Source organism: Lissotriton helveticus, chromosome 3_1, assembly GCF_964261635.1.
Source record: "Lissotriton helveticus chromosome 3_1, aLisHel1.1, whole genome shotgun sequence".
NCBI classification, from domain to species: Eukaryota; Metazoa; Chordata; class Amphibia; order Caudata; family Salamandridae; genus Lissotriton; species Lissotriton helveticus.
In genome coordinates this window covers 1,770,363,178-1,770,379,408 of record NC_136061.1, presented here as the reverse complement: position 1 = coordinate 1,770,379,408, position 16,231 = coordinate 1,770,363,178, and the positions used below count along the sequence as shown (strand labels likewise).

Here is a 16,231-nt window from a genome sequence, read left to right as displayed (position 1 = left end):
AGACAACGCCGCCATCTCAGCCGCATTGCGCTCATACCGCTTTCTGGGAACAGGTCCCAGATTGCACTACGGTTAATTCTAACGCCGCATGATTGGCCTGAGCGCAGACAATTTGCACTCCCAGTCAGACTGGGAGCCTGTGCCTGCTCTCTCAAGCCCCAGCAAAGAGGCTGGGACTGGAGAGAGCTTCACTGCGCGTGAGTGTTTGGACGGTCTGAGATGGGCGGCCAAACCATCATGCACAGTGAAGTGAGTGCATTACCACTCCCCCACCAGAAGTGTCATTCCCTGAACCCGCCCCCAAGTCTCGTCAGAGTCCTGGGGGCAGGTCCAGGGGATTAAAATAAAACAGAGTTTTGGCAGGGTGTAGGCAGCGCTCCTCTGCCCTAATGGAGGGGCCGCCGCTGATCAGAAGGGTTCCCAGTTTCCACTTCTGGCTTTGTTTTCTACTCCTGAGGGAAACAAAGACACATAATCCGCCAATGCCGATAATCAGGCCTTATTTGGATCATGCACAGGCCGAGGACTTTGTTTCCCGGCATGCATAGCAACATGCCATGCCAACCTCTTACCCACCAACTGCTTACACAAAAAACAAAGGAAGGCACCTGGGGCACTCCTACGCACTCACAGCACCTGCTAGGGCCTCCTTTTTAGGTCTTGCTGGCGTTGCAGCGCGAAGCGCTGCCGCCAACGAGACTTATAGTCACCGTGTTTGCCTCCAAGGGAGACAGACCTGGAGACAGACCTGTGCACGAGCCGATTGTAGTATGGGCACGAGCCGATTCAGGTCTGTGAACAAGCGTCACAGTGGAACAGCTTGTGCGCCGCAAGTAACAATTATCACAGCATGAGACCCCACTTATCACAGCATGTCAACAGGCGCCCCAGGCTGCTGGAGCACTTAACTATAATTAATGTGCAGTTGAGTGCTCCAGCAGCGTGGGGCGCCTCTCTGCATGCTGTGATAATTATCACGTTGGGGCCTCATGCTGTGATAATTAGGGCGGCATGCTCTATTTGCAGCACTGAACATTTTCAAAGAAGGCGAAGCAGCGCCATTCATTGGAGACACTCACCCTCACTCACACTCACGCCCTCACCCCCCTCACTGGCCCTCATACCCTCACACCCCCGACCCCTCACACACCTCCTCACCTTCACACCCCCTCACTCTCACACACCCTCACACACCCTCTCACCCTCACACCCCCTCACCTTCACACACCCTCACCATCACTCACCCTCTCACACCCCCTCACCCTCACACTGCCTCACCCTCACACCCCCTCACACCCCTCACCCTCACACCCCTCAACCTCACCCTCACAACCCCTCACCCTCACACCCCCTCACCCTCACACCCCCTCACTCTCACACCCCCTCACCCTCACACCCCCTCACCCACTCTCACCCTCACACCCCTCACATACCCTCACACCCCTCACCCTCTCACCCTCACTCACCCTCACACCCCCTCACCCTCACACACCCTCACTCTCACACACCCTCACCTCCCTCACCGTCACACCCCCTCACCCCCTCTCACCCTCACACACCCTCACTCACTCTCACACCCTCACCCTCACACCCCCTCACCCCCCTCACCCTCTCACCCTCACACACCATAACCCTCAAAAACCCTCACCCTCACACACCCTCACCCCCTCACCCTCACTCACCCTCACTCACCCTCACACACACTCACACACACACCCTCACATACACTCACCAGCATAGCATAACAAAACATAGCATAGCATAACGAAACACAGCATAGCATGACAAACAAAAGCATAGGATAGCAAAAGCACAGCAAAACAAAGCATAGGATAGCAAAACAAAACATAGCATAACAAAACAAAACATAGCATAGCAAAACACAACAAAGCATAGCATAGCATAACAAAACACAACAAAACATATCATAGCATAACAAAACATAGCATAACAAAACAAAGCATAACATAACAAAGCATAGCAAAACAAAACATATCATAGTAAAACAACAAAACATAGCATAGCATAACATAACACAACAAAACATAGCATAACATAACATAAAACAAAGCATAGCATAACAAAACATAGCATGACAAAACATAGCAAAACACAGCAAAACATAGAATAGCATAACAAAACAAACCATAGCATAACATAACAAAGAATAGCAAAACAAAACATAGCATAGTAAAACAAAACATAGCATAGCATAACATAACAGAACAAAACAGCATAACATAACAAAACATAGCATAACATAACATAAAACAAAGCATAGCATAACAAAACATAGCATAACAAAACATAGCAAAACACAACAAAATATAGCATAGAATAACTAAACACAACAAAACATAGCATACATAACAACACACAGCATTGCAAAGCATAGCAAAACATAGCATAGCATAGCATATGAAAACACAACAAAACATAGCATAGCAAAACAAAACACAACATAGCATAGCATAACAAAACAAAGCTTAGCATAACAAAACATAGTATAACAAAGCATAGCATAGCATAACAAAACAGCATAACATAACATAAAACAAAGCATAGCATAATAAAACACAACAAAACAAAACAGCATAGCATAACAAATCATAGCAAAACACAAAAAAGCATAGCATAACAAAACAAAGCATAGGATAGCAAAACTAAACATAGCATAGCATAACATAACAAAACAAAGCATAGGATAGCAAAACATAGCATAGCATAACAAAAGATAGCATAACATAACAAAACATAGCATAACAAAACACAACACATAGCAGAACAAAACCTAGCATAACATAACTTAAAACAAAGCATAGCATAACAAAACAGCAAAACACAACAAAACATAGCATAGCATAGCATAACAACACACAACAAAACATAGCATACATAACAAAACATCGCATTGCAAAGCATAGCAAAACCTAGCATACAATAACAAAACACAACAAAACATAGCATAGCATAACAAAATACAATATAGCATAGCATAACAAAACACAACATAGCATAGCCTAACAAAACAACGCTTGGCATAGCATAACAAAACATAGCATAACAAAGCATAGCATAACAAAGCATAGCATAACAAAACATAGCATAGCAAAACAAAGCATAGCATAATAAAACACAACAAAACACAGCATAGCATAACAAAAAATAGCATAACAAAGCATAGCATATCAAAACACAACAAAGTATAGCATAACAAAACACAACAAAACATAGCATACAACAAAGCATAGCATAACAAAACATAGCATAACAAAACATAGCAAAACACAACAAAATATAGCATAGCATAACTAAACACAACAAAACATAGCATACATAACAACACACAGCATTGCAAAGCATAGCAAAACATAGCATAGCATAGCATAAGAAAACACTACAAAACATAGCATAGCATAACAAAACACAACATAGCATAGCATAACAAAACAAAGCTTAGCATAACAAAACATAGTATAACAAAGCATAGCATAGCATAACAAAACATATCATAACAAAACATAGCATAGAAAAACAAAGCATAGCATAATAAAACACAACAAAACAAAACATAGCATAGCATAACAAATCATAGCAAAAACACAGCAAAGCATAGCATAACAAAACGAAGCATAGGATAGCAAAACTAAACATAGCATAGCATAACAAAACAAAGCATAGGATAGTAAAACAAAACATAGCATAGCATTACAAAACATAGCATAACATAACAAAACACAGCATAACAAAACACAACAACACATAGCAGAACAAAACATATCATAACATAACTTAAAACAAAGCATAGCATAACAAAACAGCAAAACACAAAAAAACAGCATAGCATAACAACACACAACAAAACATAGCATACATAACAAAAATCGCATTGCAAAGCATAGCATAACAAAACACAACAAAACATAGCATAGCATAACAAAATACAACATAGCATAGCATAACAAAACAACGCTTGGTATAGCATAACAAAATGTAGCATAACAAAGCATAGCATAACAAAGCATAGCATAACAAAACATAGCATAGCAAAACAAAGCATAGCATAATAAAACACAACAAAACATAGCATAGCATAACAAAAAATAGCATAACAAAGCATAGCATAACAAAACACAACAAAACATAGCATAGCATAGCATAACAAAACACAACACAACAAAACATAGCATAGCATAACAAAACACAACAAAACATAGCATAGCATAACAAAACAAAGCATAGGATAGCAAAACTAAACAGAGCATAGCATAACAAAACAAAGCATAGGATAGCAAAACAAAACATAGCATAGCATAACAAAACATTGCATAACATGACAAAACATAGCATAACAAAACACAACAACACATAGCATAACAAAACATAGCAAAACACAACAAAACATAGCATAGCTTAACAAAACACAACAAAACATAGCACAGCAAAACAAAACATATATTAGCATAGCAAAACATAGCATATCAAACACAACAAAACATAGCATAGCATATCAAAACATAGCATAGCAAAACAAAGCATAGCATAATAAAACACAACATATAGCATAGCATAACAAAACATAGCATAGCATAACAAAACATAGCATAGCATAACAAAGCAAAACATAGCATAGCATAACAAAGCATAGGATAGCATAACAAAACATAGCATAACAAAACATAGCATAACAAAATATAGCATAGCAAAACAAAGCATAGCATAGCAAAACATAACATAGCATAGCATAACAAAGCATAGTATAGCATAACAAACACAACAAAACATAGCATAACAAAACAAAGCATAGGATAGCACAACATAGCATAGCATATTAAAACAAAGCATAACAAAACATTGCATAGCATAACAAAACATAGCATAACATAACAAAACATAGCATAGCAAAACAAAACACAACAACACATAGCATAACAAAACATAGCAAAACACAACAAAACATAGCATAGCTTAACAAAACACAACAAAGCATTGCATAGCATAACAAAACAAAGCATAGGATAGCAAAAAAACATAGCATAGCATAACATAACAAAGCATAGAAATGCAAAACAAAACATTGCATAGCATAACAAAACATAGCATAACATAACAAAACATAGCATAGCATAACAAAACACAACAACACATAGCATAACAAAACATAGCAAAGCTTAACAAAACACAACAAAACATAGCATAACAAAACAAAACATATCATAGCCTAGCAAAACATAGCATAGCATACCAAACACAACAAAACATAGCATAGCAAAACAAAGCATAACACACACAACCACACACACACAACCACAACCACACACAACAACACACACAACTATCTATCTATCTATCTATCTATCTATCTAGCTATCTATCTAGCTATCTATCTCCCTCACTCTATCTGTCTATTGATCTATCGCCCTCACTCTATCTGTCCATCGATCTATCGCCCTCACTCTATCTGTCTATCTATCTATCGCCCTCACTCTATCTGTCTATCTATTGCCCTCACTCTATCTATCTATCTATCTATCTATCTATCTATCTATCTATCTATCGCCTTCACTCTATCTATCGCCCTCACTCTATCTATCGCCCTCACTCTATCTATCGCCCTCACTCTATCTATCTAATCGCCCTCACTCTATCTATCTATCTATCTATCTATTAATCTATCTATCTATCGGCCTCACTCTATCTATCTATCGCCCTCACTCTATCTTGCTATTGCCCTCACTCTATCTATCTATCTATTGCTCTCACTATCTATCTATCGCCCTCACTCTATCTATCTATCTCCCTCGCTCTATCTATCTATCGATCTATCTAACACCTTCACTCTATCTATCGCCCTCACTCTATCTATCTATCTATCTATCTATCTGCCTCACTCTATCTATCAATCTATCTATCTTTTGCCCTCACTCTATCTATCGCCCTCACTCTATCTTGCTATCGCCCTCACTCTATCTATCTATCTATTGCCCTCACTATCTATCACCCTCACTCTATCTATCTATCTATCTATCGCCTTCACTCTATCTATCGCCCTCACTATCTATCTCCCTCCCTCCCTCTATCTATCTATCGCCCTCACTCAATCTATCGCCCTCACTCTATCTATCTATCTATTGCCCTCACTATCTATCTATCTATCACCCTCACTCTATCTATCTATCTATCTATTGCCCTCACTATCTATCACCCTCACTCTATCTATCTATCTATCTATCTCTCGCCTTCACTCTATCTATCGCCCTCACTCTATCTATCGCCCTAACTCTATCTATCGCCCTCACTCTATCTATCTAATCGCCCTCACTCTATCTATCTATCTATCTATCTATCTATCTATCTATCTATCTATCTATCTATCTATCTATCTATCTATCTATCTATCTATCTATCTATCTATCTATCTATCTATCTATCTATCTATCTATCTATCTATCTATCTATCTATCTCCCTCACTCTATCTATCTATCTATCTATCTATCTATCTATCTATCTATCTATCTATCTATCTATCTATCTATCTATCTATCGCCCTCACTCTATCTATCGCCCTCACTCTATCTATCGCCCTCACTCTATCGCCCTCACTCCATCTATCGCCCTCACTCTATCTATCTATCTGTCGCCCTCACTCTATCTCTCTTTCTATCTATCGCCCTCACTCTATCGCCCTCACTCTATCTATCTATTGCCCTCACGCTATCTATCTATCGCCCTCACTCTATCTACCTATCGCCCTCACTCTATCTATCTATCTATCTATCTATCTATCTATCTATCTATCTATCTATCTATCTATCTATCTATCTATCTATCTGTCTATCTGTCTATCTATCTCTCTCGCTCACTCAATCTCTCTATCGCCCTCACTCTATCTATCGCCCTCCCTCTATCTATCGCCCTCACTCTATCTATCTATCCCACTCACTCTATCTATCGCATCACCACAGCATCACTCAGCACCACCACAGCATCACTAAGGGGCACAACAACATCACTGTGCGCTACAACAGGATCATTGAATGCCACAGCATCACTAGTCGCCACCACAACATCACTTAGCGCCACCACAGCATCAATCTGTGCAACCATTCAACAACAACTGGGTCAAATATGTTCTCTCAATGTTTCAAGCTTTATTACAAATGTCACAAAAAGAGGTTAGTATTTCACTTCTGTTCTTGGATTTTCGTCACAATAAAATACACTGAACATATTCTTCACAAAAGTTATTTACAAAAGTTTAAGCTATTGCCATTATAAATTACAATAACTTTTATTTAAGTATTAATTATTAAAAAAATTAACAGCCATTGTTATTTGTAATATCAATACATCTAAGTCACGTGAATACAACACATATTGCATTACAAATGCTATAGGTGTCACAAGTTATAACTATTGGCATTGTAAATGACAAAGCTATTATTTTTGCTATTTTCAAAACCAACACATAAATAAAAAATTTGTCATTTACAATACCAATAGCTCAAACTTTCCTAATGCGAGACCTTATGCATTGCAAATGCTTGTTATTGTAGGCAGAGAGGCATGTCTACTATGTGCAAAACTTCTGCACACCTAGAGCTTCATAGACAAAGGCACTCTGGACTACTGACAATATCCAGAGAGTGTGCATATGTATGTAGGTGCTACTACCAGGGCCAATCCAAAGACAATCGGCCGGCCTACTGTAACCCAGCAGCAGTGGCGTAACAAAGGCCCCCGCAGAGCAGGAGTCCCCAAGCTCCAGGGGGGCCCTCACCACAGTCCTCTGGCCTGAGAGCTCCTGAGTGAGTTCAGAGGGGGCCCTCAATGTACTCTGCAAGGGGGGGGGGCTCAACTTTCGTTATGCCACTGCCCAGCAGCTGATATTGTCTCTGGGGCATATTATCAAGCCTGTGCGATAAAATTATCGCCGCTTTTTCGGCCGAAAACGGCCGATAAAGCGGCGATAATGGGCTTGATAATATGCTCTATGGAATTCCAATCGAAGCCCATGTTAGATGTCTTCACATCTAACATGGGCTTCGATTGGAATTCATAGAGCATATTGTCAAGCCCATTATCGCCGCTTTATCGGCCGTTTTCGGCCGAAAAAGCGGCGATAATTTTATCGCACAGGCTTGATAATATGCCCCTCTGTTCCTAATATAAAGCAGTTTTTTAGGTTGAAAAATCGTGAGTCTCCCTCCTAAATCGAGTCTATTGGCATGTATGAGTTAACCGTGAGTCTCAAGAATGTATGAGTTAACCGTGAGTCTCAAGATCTCATGCTGCTGATTTGCCTCAACACTTTGAAATGCCACTAGCTGCCAGTGGATGCAAGAGCTATGGGATTTATCAATGTTAATGTTTTTTAGCCTTGCATATTTGGGTATTTCAATATTTTCTGCGTTATGAGTATTAGGAAACCTGGCAAATAAATATCAAGCTATGCAACCGTATGGGACATTCAAGAAGTAACCCTCAATATCATCTTTGAAAAAAGCTTCCCTCTCATTTTGTCAGAGGGCTATGATCCTGATGACTTAAGGCAAATGTGAACAAACATTTGTGAAGTGATCTTTCGCTAAAGCGTACTAAACAATATAGTCTGTGCCTAGGGAGAAGCATGCTGCTGAAAAACGTATATTTATTTAATTTACCTAGAGGATGTGCTGAACTGCTAGCTTTACTATTTACCACTACTTTGAGCAAGGGGAAAGGAATAAGGCATTTTTTAAAATCATGTAAACTAAAGCCTACGAGCTGGAGGCGGCAATGATATTCTTTATGCTGGGGTATCACATGTTCCCATATTTGGCCACAAGAGGGCACTTTGGCCTCCAGAATAAGCACACAAAAAAAATCTTCCGATTATGTAAAAAACAGAACAGCAATTTTACATGTAGTTGTTGGAAAGGAGCACTATAATGAATGTAATAGAAATTAATTTATATATAACGATAACACCTGACAATGCGTTCAATAAGTTCAGTGTTGAAAAATAAGTGAGAAGAGAATGTAGCTTGGTCTTTTAAATTTTTCCAGCATGTATATCCTGCACAGACACAGCAGCGTTCGGATGTGAGGGTGATCTGGCTGGGGTCGAGAGCAACAAGATGTAGGACAGAGCGAGTGAAAACACGGGCACTCGTGTGCAGTGCTCAAACACAAAGAAAAAAGTAGGTCCTAAAACGGGAGCAGTGGATGGACTACTTGGTCCTTGCTTTGGGGTAGGGCTAAACACAAGAAGAGGCACGAAGCATGCATGCCATGGACAAATGGGGACATGAGAGTGACTATAGAGCGAACAAATGGTAGGCCTCTGGGCAGCTGAAGCCCACAGATTGAAAACAACATGTCTCTTTGAGACAGCACATGGGGCTGTCTAGCCAGAACCTAAAAAACAAAAATGCTGTGCTATCCCTGCCTCAATGGCAACTTGCTCAACGGAGTGAGTAATTTCATCTTGAATCTGGTTGCCTTAAAACTTGCAAATCTGACTGAGGGTGCCTTATAAACTTGGAGATTCCACCAGTTCACACTGTCATTCTCTTACCCACTCTGCAGGAAGGCAAAAACCGATCAAGCCAGAACTCCACCACCATAGGCAATGGCTGCCGACTTCATCATTCCAGCTCCCAATGACTCAGCTGGTATATCAACTCTAGTGAAACTAGCAGCAATCCAGTGCCGAAGAAGAGACAGAGGCCAATGTTACACGAGCAATAAACGTCACTCCCCTTTACAATGAACTATGTCAAAGTGCCCAAAGTTGCCATTATTCCAGGCTAAAAACATAACCACTTATTAATCTAGCTCAGTACTGATCCACAGCACCTCTGCACATTCATTCCACTAATGATACCCACAAACTCTGACCTGCCAATGCACCACAGTCTCCTCTACAGAACCTGCGCTAAAAAGGTGGAAGTTAGAGGGAATTTGTGTTTAACTAGAGAGGGAACAATTATGCATCACCTTTTTTCCATTGTTTTAAGTCTTTATTAGCTTAGTTCTTAGTATAAATCTTCAGCAGAATATACAGAAGTTGCCCCACCCTGTCACCTTTGTCTTAAAGTTTCACCATTTGAATGTTTCTCCTCGTCATCTGTGATTTCCTGGTGCTGGAATCACTATTTGCAAAGAGAAAACATGGTGCCTTTTACGAGGCCCTAGCGGCACTTTTTGCACTGCCGGTGCGTCACATTTTTGCGGTGGCACAATGTGCTGCAGCATATTAACCAGCCCACACAAAGCCACATTACGTGGCTTTTCATGGCCTTGTAAATATGTGCCCCTTTCACATATAACACTGCGTGAAAGGGGGGGTTTCACGGGTGTTGCTGTGGGTGTTCCCATACAACACTTATGGGATCCGAAGCACCCCCAGATTTACAAGGAATCTTAAACCTGGGAATGTGTCAGATTCCTACACCTCCCCATGGGAGGCGTAGGATTGGTGCAACGAGGAGAAATACTTTTATTTCTCCTCGTTTTATCCTCTTTCTATGTGTGCTGCAGCCTGCAGACCCCCTTGCAACATGACAGAAGCGTATCAGCATTGGCACATGGCTACTGTTTGTGCGCTGGGTCAGGGGAGAAGGACAGGAATGCGCTATATCTTTTAGATGTGGAGCATTCCTGTCCTTTTTAGGTCTCGGCCAGCGAAAGACTGCGCGCATGCGCAGTCGAGCTGGCGAGATTTAATGACTTAGAGTGTTTTTCACTAGCGAGGTTAAGCTCCGCCCCTCTTTTCCATTGGCTGGCATCACCGTTCATGCTAAACAGTGGCCAGCCATTGGAGAAGAGGTCCTAGTGACGTACTTCTTTCTCCTTTAGCCCCGTCCTTTTCAGACTGGGTTCCTTGATTTACTGCTGTGGTAAAAGCTTTCTTATCTTCTTTATGGGGCGAAACAGATGGCCCATAAAGAAGATAAGGAACCTTTTGCTGGGACGGACTACAAAGAGAAAAGATTTTTTGGGTATGAGCGCGAACCGGAGCGAGCGTGCCCCATTCACGTAGGTAACTTATTTTTCTTTTGTATTTCTTTATCCCCCCTCTTCTGTTTCCTATCGGATAACTTAATGAACATTGTTACTGTTTTTAAATGCGACCTTCTTGACTGGCTCTGTTTTCCCCGAGCCCCGGAGGCTGTTTTTTGTTTCAAGACTAACTTGTTTTCCTGGGAGAAGCGCGGATGCCCAATGTTGATTGGCCTCTGTGGGTCTGACGGTGGGCAGCAGCCCCCTGTACACCCGGCAGTGACGCTCCCCTACACGGGGGCTCCCTCCCACACCCACTTGGCATGATGTGTACTTTGGCGGCTCCTTAGGTCGGAAGCGCAGGGTTGTTGCAAGGGGGCCACGGCTCCCTGTCCGGTCCACGGCTCCCCGTCCGGTGCCTTCCCTGTCCGGCCCGCGGCTCACTGTCCCGTCCGCGTCTCTCTGTCTACTGCTGTGGGCCCCCTAAATTTCTTGTTTATTTATTTCTCGAGAAACTGCGTTCCACCGGCTTCCTTTATTTTTTGTTTCATTCAGCCAGAAACTAAGACCTGTACTGAAAATTGTTAATTTTATAACGGGATGAATTAATTTGTTATACTGCAAAGCGAGAACTTTGCAATTCAAAATATGCTTTATAATCGAATACACAAACACAGCCGGGCGGATTGCAAGCCTTGCGGCGAGGGGGACCCCACCTTTCAGGGAGCCCCGTTTAGCCTAAGATCTATGAATATCTGTCAAAGACTGTTGACTGAGCCCCCCCACCTTCTTCAAGGGGGCTCCATCATTTTGTGTTTATTCACTTCAACAACATAGGTAGTTCTGCAAGTTTGAAAACCCTCCTGTGCGCACACACACAGTCCGTTGGTGTTTTTATTGCGCAAATATTCTATTTGTCCAGAGTTCTGAATGAAACGAACGGCAGTTCCATTTCTACATGTTTTGTGTGTACGGTCAGTTTGGATTCGAGGTACAGAGTTGATACCACGGTTGTAAAATGTTACCACCGAGGCAGCGGCCTTCTCCATGGCCGCCACGACCCCATCCTTGCCTGGCACCAAGAGAGGTTTCACGCACGGACAAAGTGGGCGCTGGCCTAGGGCCACAGCCCTTCAAGGGGCCCCTAATGGACACACTCCATTCTTTAGCGGCTTGACCTGATGCCCTGAATAGTTCTTAAATGTATTAGTTTGAACACCATTTTCCTTTAATTAATTTGTAACGTGGGTGATGTGAGAGTCGATTTAAGATATATTGCAGAGAAATATTGTGTACGCTTCATGCACAATCCATTAAAAATTGTTTCTTTAGGATCGAAACAGGGCCTCACGTATGAGCAAAGGGAGGGAGGGTGTTACTGAAATTATTTGCATCAATATTAGTGAACTGCTGCTGTGTTACGTGGAAAACACAAGTCACTATCCCTGAATATTCGATGTAAACACATTTAGAATCTGGGCGCCTGCGCACTGTCGGTGACCCGGCCAAAGAGGGCATGGAAGGGCTGAAACTAGATCACAAATTCAAAGCTGCTGCAACCGGGGCCCCAAATATACGCTTGGCCCAGGGCACTCGAAATTGTCAAGAGGTCCCTGCTGGCACAGTAAGCTCCGGCCGTGCCGTGCGCCCTCCCGGCACCCTCCACGGCTCCCTTACTGGCACCGTGTGTTCGGTCTGGCCCTGCGCCCCGCGTCTTCGGGGACCCTTCACTGGCACCGTGTGTAGGGTTCAGCCGTGCGCCCCGCGGTTCTGATGGCCCTTCACTTACACCGTGTGTAGGGCCCATCTCTGCGCCTGCCCGAGGCCACCCGGTGGCCATCAGGAGGGCGGGCCCTTAGTCACGTAGGGCTGCCCCCGCCCCCCAGCTATTGGTTGCCACCCCTCCTCAGGGCAGGCTGCCCGGTGGAGGTGGGAGGACCTGTGACGCACGTCCGGGGCTGGCAGGGAGAGGGTATATCCCCCCCACTGGCCATTGTGGTGGCCTCTTTGCCGCTCCGGACGTTGCGTCGAACACGTCGTGACACTCTTTCTTTACCGCACCGGATGCGTCGGAGTGTGGTGGGACACACGGTTGGTTGTCCGTCGCTGAGCTACTGCCGTTGGCTCACCCCGGTGGCGCGTCGATCCTGGTTTTGGCGCCGTGTTGGTTCCGGTGAGTGTGGGCACTATGCCATAGGCCTCTCCGTCCCTCTCCTGTCGGTTGCTCCGTGTTAGAGTCGGATCGCGCGGGTCTGCTGGGCATGGGTTGGCCGGGAGGTCCGCCGGAGGTGTTGGTGCGGCAGAGAATACATTGGCCTCGTGCTCGGGGACTGGGTCACGTTTTCGGGTGAGCATGCATGGCATTGGTATGTGCTCTGATTAATCTCCGGATACACTGGTTAGAGAAATATAAGTTTCTGGGGAGGAAGTGGCTCAACTCATAACGGTGCCGACAGTGGAGCTGGTACACAGGGTTCGCTGCTCGTTATGGGCGTCATCAAGGAAGTGTGACACAGGCTATTTGAATGTGACCACGGAAGCCTTTGTCTGTTTGTCAGAACCGCCCTGGAATGTGATAATTTACGATGACTGAACTTGCGGTACAGACACGGTTGAAAAGGAGTGTGTTGTTGTCTTGGTTAGTTGAATTCCACCTCCGATCGTTTATCTATGCAATAGCGTGCATGTTATATTTACCCTGCTCAGTTTTAGTGCTTTAAGGTCGCTAGAATAATTAGTGTTTCAAGGGAGTGCACAATGCGTTGCTTCAAGGCTTTTAACGGCTTTCCGTGTTATGTCCGAGTAGAAACATGAGAAATCGAGCACAGCGAGATAGCTTGCGGTATTCTGGGTTGTCCTCTCATCGCACTCATTATTTCCCTCAAAGTCACGTTGCTTCCTTGCCTTCGGTTGGGAGCAACGAGTCCTGGTTGCCTTTTTCGCTGGTCTGGTTATCTGCTGATTGGTTGTGACCTACATCCCTACGTGTCCAATTAGTAGTTATAAGGTTTTATAAGGTGATCACGTTAGCTATGCCCCAGTGTAACGCCGTTGTGCACCAGTGTATGCCCAGTGGCGCAATCGGTTAGCGCGCGGTACTTATACAGCAGTACTTGCATTTAGGCATGCCGAGGTTGTGAGTTCGTGCCTCACCTGGAGCAGCCTACTGGTTTGCATAAATCATTTCCTAAAAGTAAAGATTAAACTCAGGGTAAGGTCGACCCTTGCTAGAGAGTCGGGCGAGTGGGGTGTAGTGACCTGTAGAGACCTTCTACGTCATAGAGCTGTGACCTTTCGGCCGCCTTCAGCCAGTGCCGCGAAAGAGTACCCCCACGTTTATATCGTTTGAGGGAAGCATTGGCACGTTGCCACATGGCCGCGAGTGTTTTATTTGTGCTTGCATCCCAATATCGAGCACGTGAGCCTCTCGCCAACAGGTGTTAATGTGAATACTGTCTACGGGGTTAGGAGTGCATTGAAGTGAAGGCTTATTTGCCACTATATGGGTGTCTTTTAAATTATAACACGTGGCTTAGCATGTACAGCAGGATGCATAAGTGGAGTGCATTGAAGTGAAGGCTTATTTGCCACTATATGGGTGTCTTTTAATTATAACACGTGGCTTTGCATGTACAGCACTATGTATAAGTCTATGATGTGCGCAATTTTGTGGAGGGGTCCGTATTCACAGTGTGCGTGGTATCATGGGGCCATAGTACCACGGCCCATTCGTGTCACTTCTACGTTTTCCACCCGGCTCTGCATATTTTAGCGCTAAGCTGGTGTGTTACCGTATTTACGATCATTGGAACATAGTACCTGGAGGCACCAGTGTGTGTCTTATTCATTCAACACGTGGCACTGCATGTCCAGTGCGATGGGTAAGCTTATTATTGCGCGAGTGAGTTTTATGGTGTCTGTATTTACAAAGGGTGGATTGTGTATTGGGGTCATTGTATCCTTAGGCCCTATCGAGTGTCTTGCTCAGTTAACACATGGCATTGCTTATTTCAGCGCGATGGGTAAGCCTACGTGCGCTAATGGTCGACTGTGTCCTTACTTAAAATGGCCTATTGCCTCTTACCGCGTCGACCATGCTTAATGCTTAGGGCCATCGTGGCTTATTTGACCGTGTTTATGGATTTTTGGCTGCGTGGGACCTGGTTTGTACGATAGTGCCCCCCCACCCCCCTGCTGAGCGGCCATTTTCCAGTGCTCGGCGGGGTGGTAAGGGCACTTTGGACGCGGCCATGTTCCGTAGCAAACCCCCCCCCCTCTCTCGGCGGCCATCTTGTCTCACGGGAGCGTTGCTTCGACTGTTTGCCGGACGGGGAGATTTATTTAATTTTACGCTGGGATTCCTTTGGAGTGGACCTTTCCCGGTGATGTATGGTTGTGCACAGTGGTCTCTCATGCTTGCTCAGGCATTAATTTGATGTGTTTTTAGTATCAGTGGGCCATAGTATCCTGAGGCCCAATCGAGTGACTTGTCCGATATAACACGTGGCGTGTATAGCTGGTAAGGCATTAGTATTACGAGGCCCGGGTCGCAATGAGGGTTAGTTTTAACGCAATCGCGTTCGGGCATACCGGTGTTGCGGCTCGATCTGCGTCAGATTGTTCCTTCCTTTATTATCTCTACAGGTTGCTGTAGACGATGCGCGAGGTATCGAGACCGGAGCTATCCTGGTAGCTACAATTTTAGAATCATACCTGTTAGGTACAGGGAAGGGTGTATTGAGGAGTGATGCATGGATAAGTGTTGAGTGCTGTCAGTTCAGGTATGAAAGGATGAAAAGATGTGCACGAGTAAAGTGCATCACTGTTACGGTTAGGAGGCGTATTCAGGCGTAATGGGTCTATCGCGCCTATAAATCATAGGTCGCCTCTGCTACTGTATTGCAGCCGTAATGCAGGGTTCCTCTGCGCAGTTATGGCTGCTTGGCCAGGCGTTCGGTTGCGAGGTTCGAAAGCGCTTCCTTCATGATCCTAGGTCAGGAGCAGGCGCCAGTTGCGGCCGTTCGATTTATTTTGCCTACCAGTTCCCCCCGGCCCTGCTTGGTCGATGCGCGCCTATGCGTCTTTCCCTCCTCAATTTTGCTACGAATATATAACGTGGTCTCCCAGCACGAAGGCAACATGAGAATGAAGAACGGTGGCCGGGGAGTCATTATTCCTGTATATGGTCTCGACAATAGGTGTATGTATTGGTGCGCGAAGACGGAGATTGTTTTCGCGACCTAA

General features: G+C 44.1%; 1 non-coding gene across 1 annotated transcript; it reads left to right on the top strand.

Annotated features, from left to right (window-relative positions):
• The first annotated feature begins 14,054 nt into the window (after positions 1-14,054).
• On the top strand, positions 14,055-14,148 carry TRNAI-UAU (transfer RNA isoleucine (anticodon UAU)). The gene is made up of 2 exons: positions 14,055-14,091; positions 14,113-14,148. It is a non-coding gene; the product is annotated as a tRNA-Ile (tRNA).
• The last annotated feature ends 2,083 nt before the right edge of the window (positions 14,149-16,231 follow it).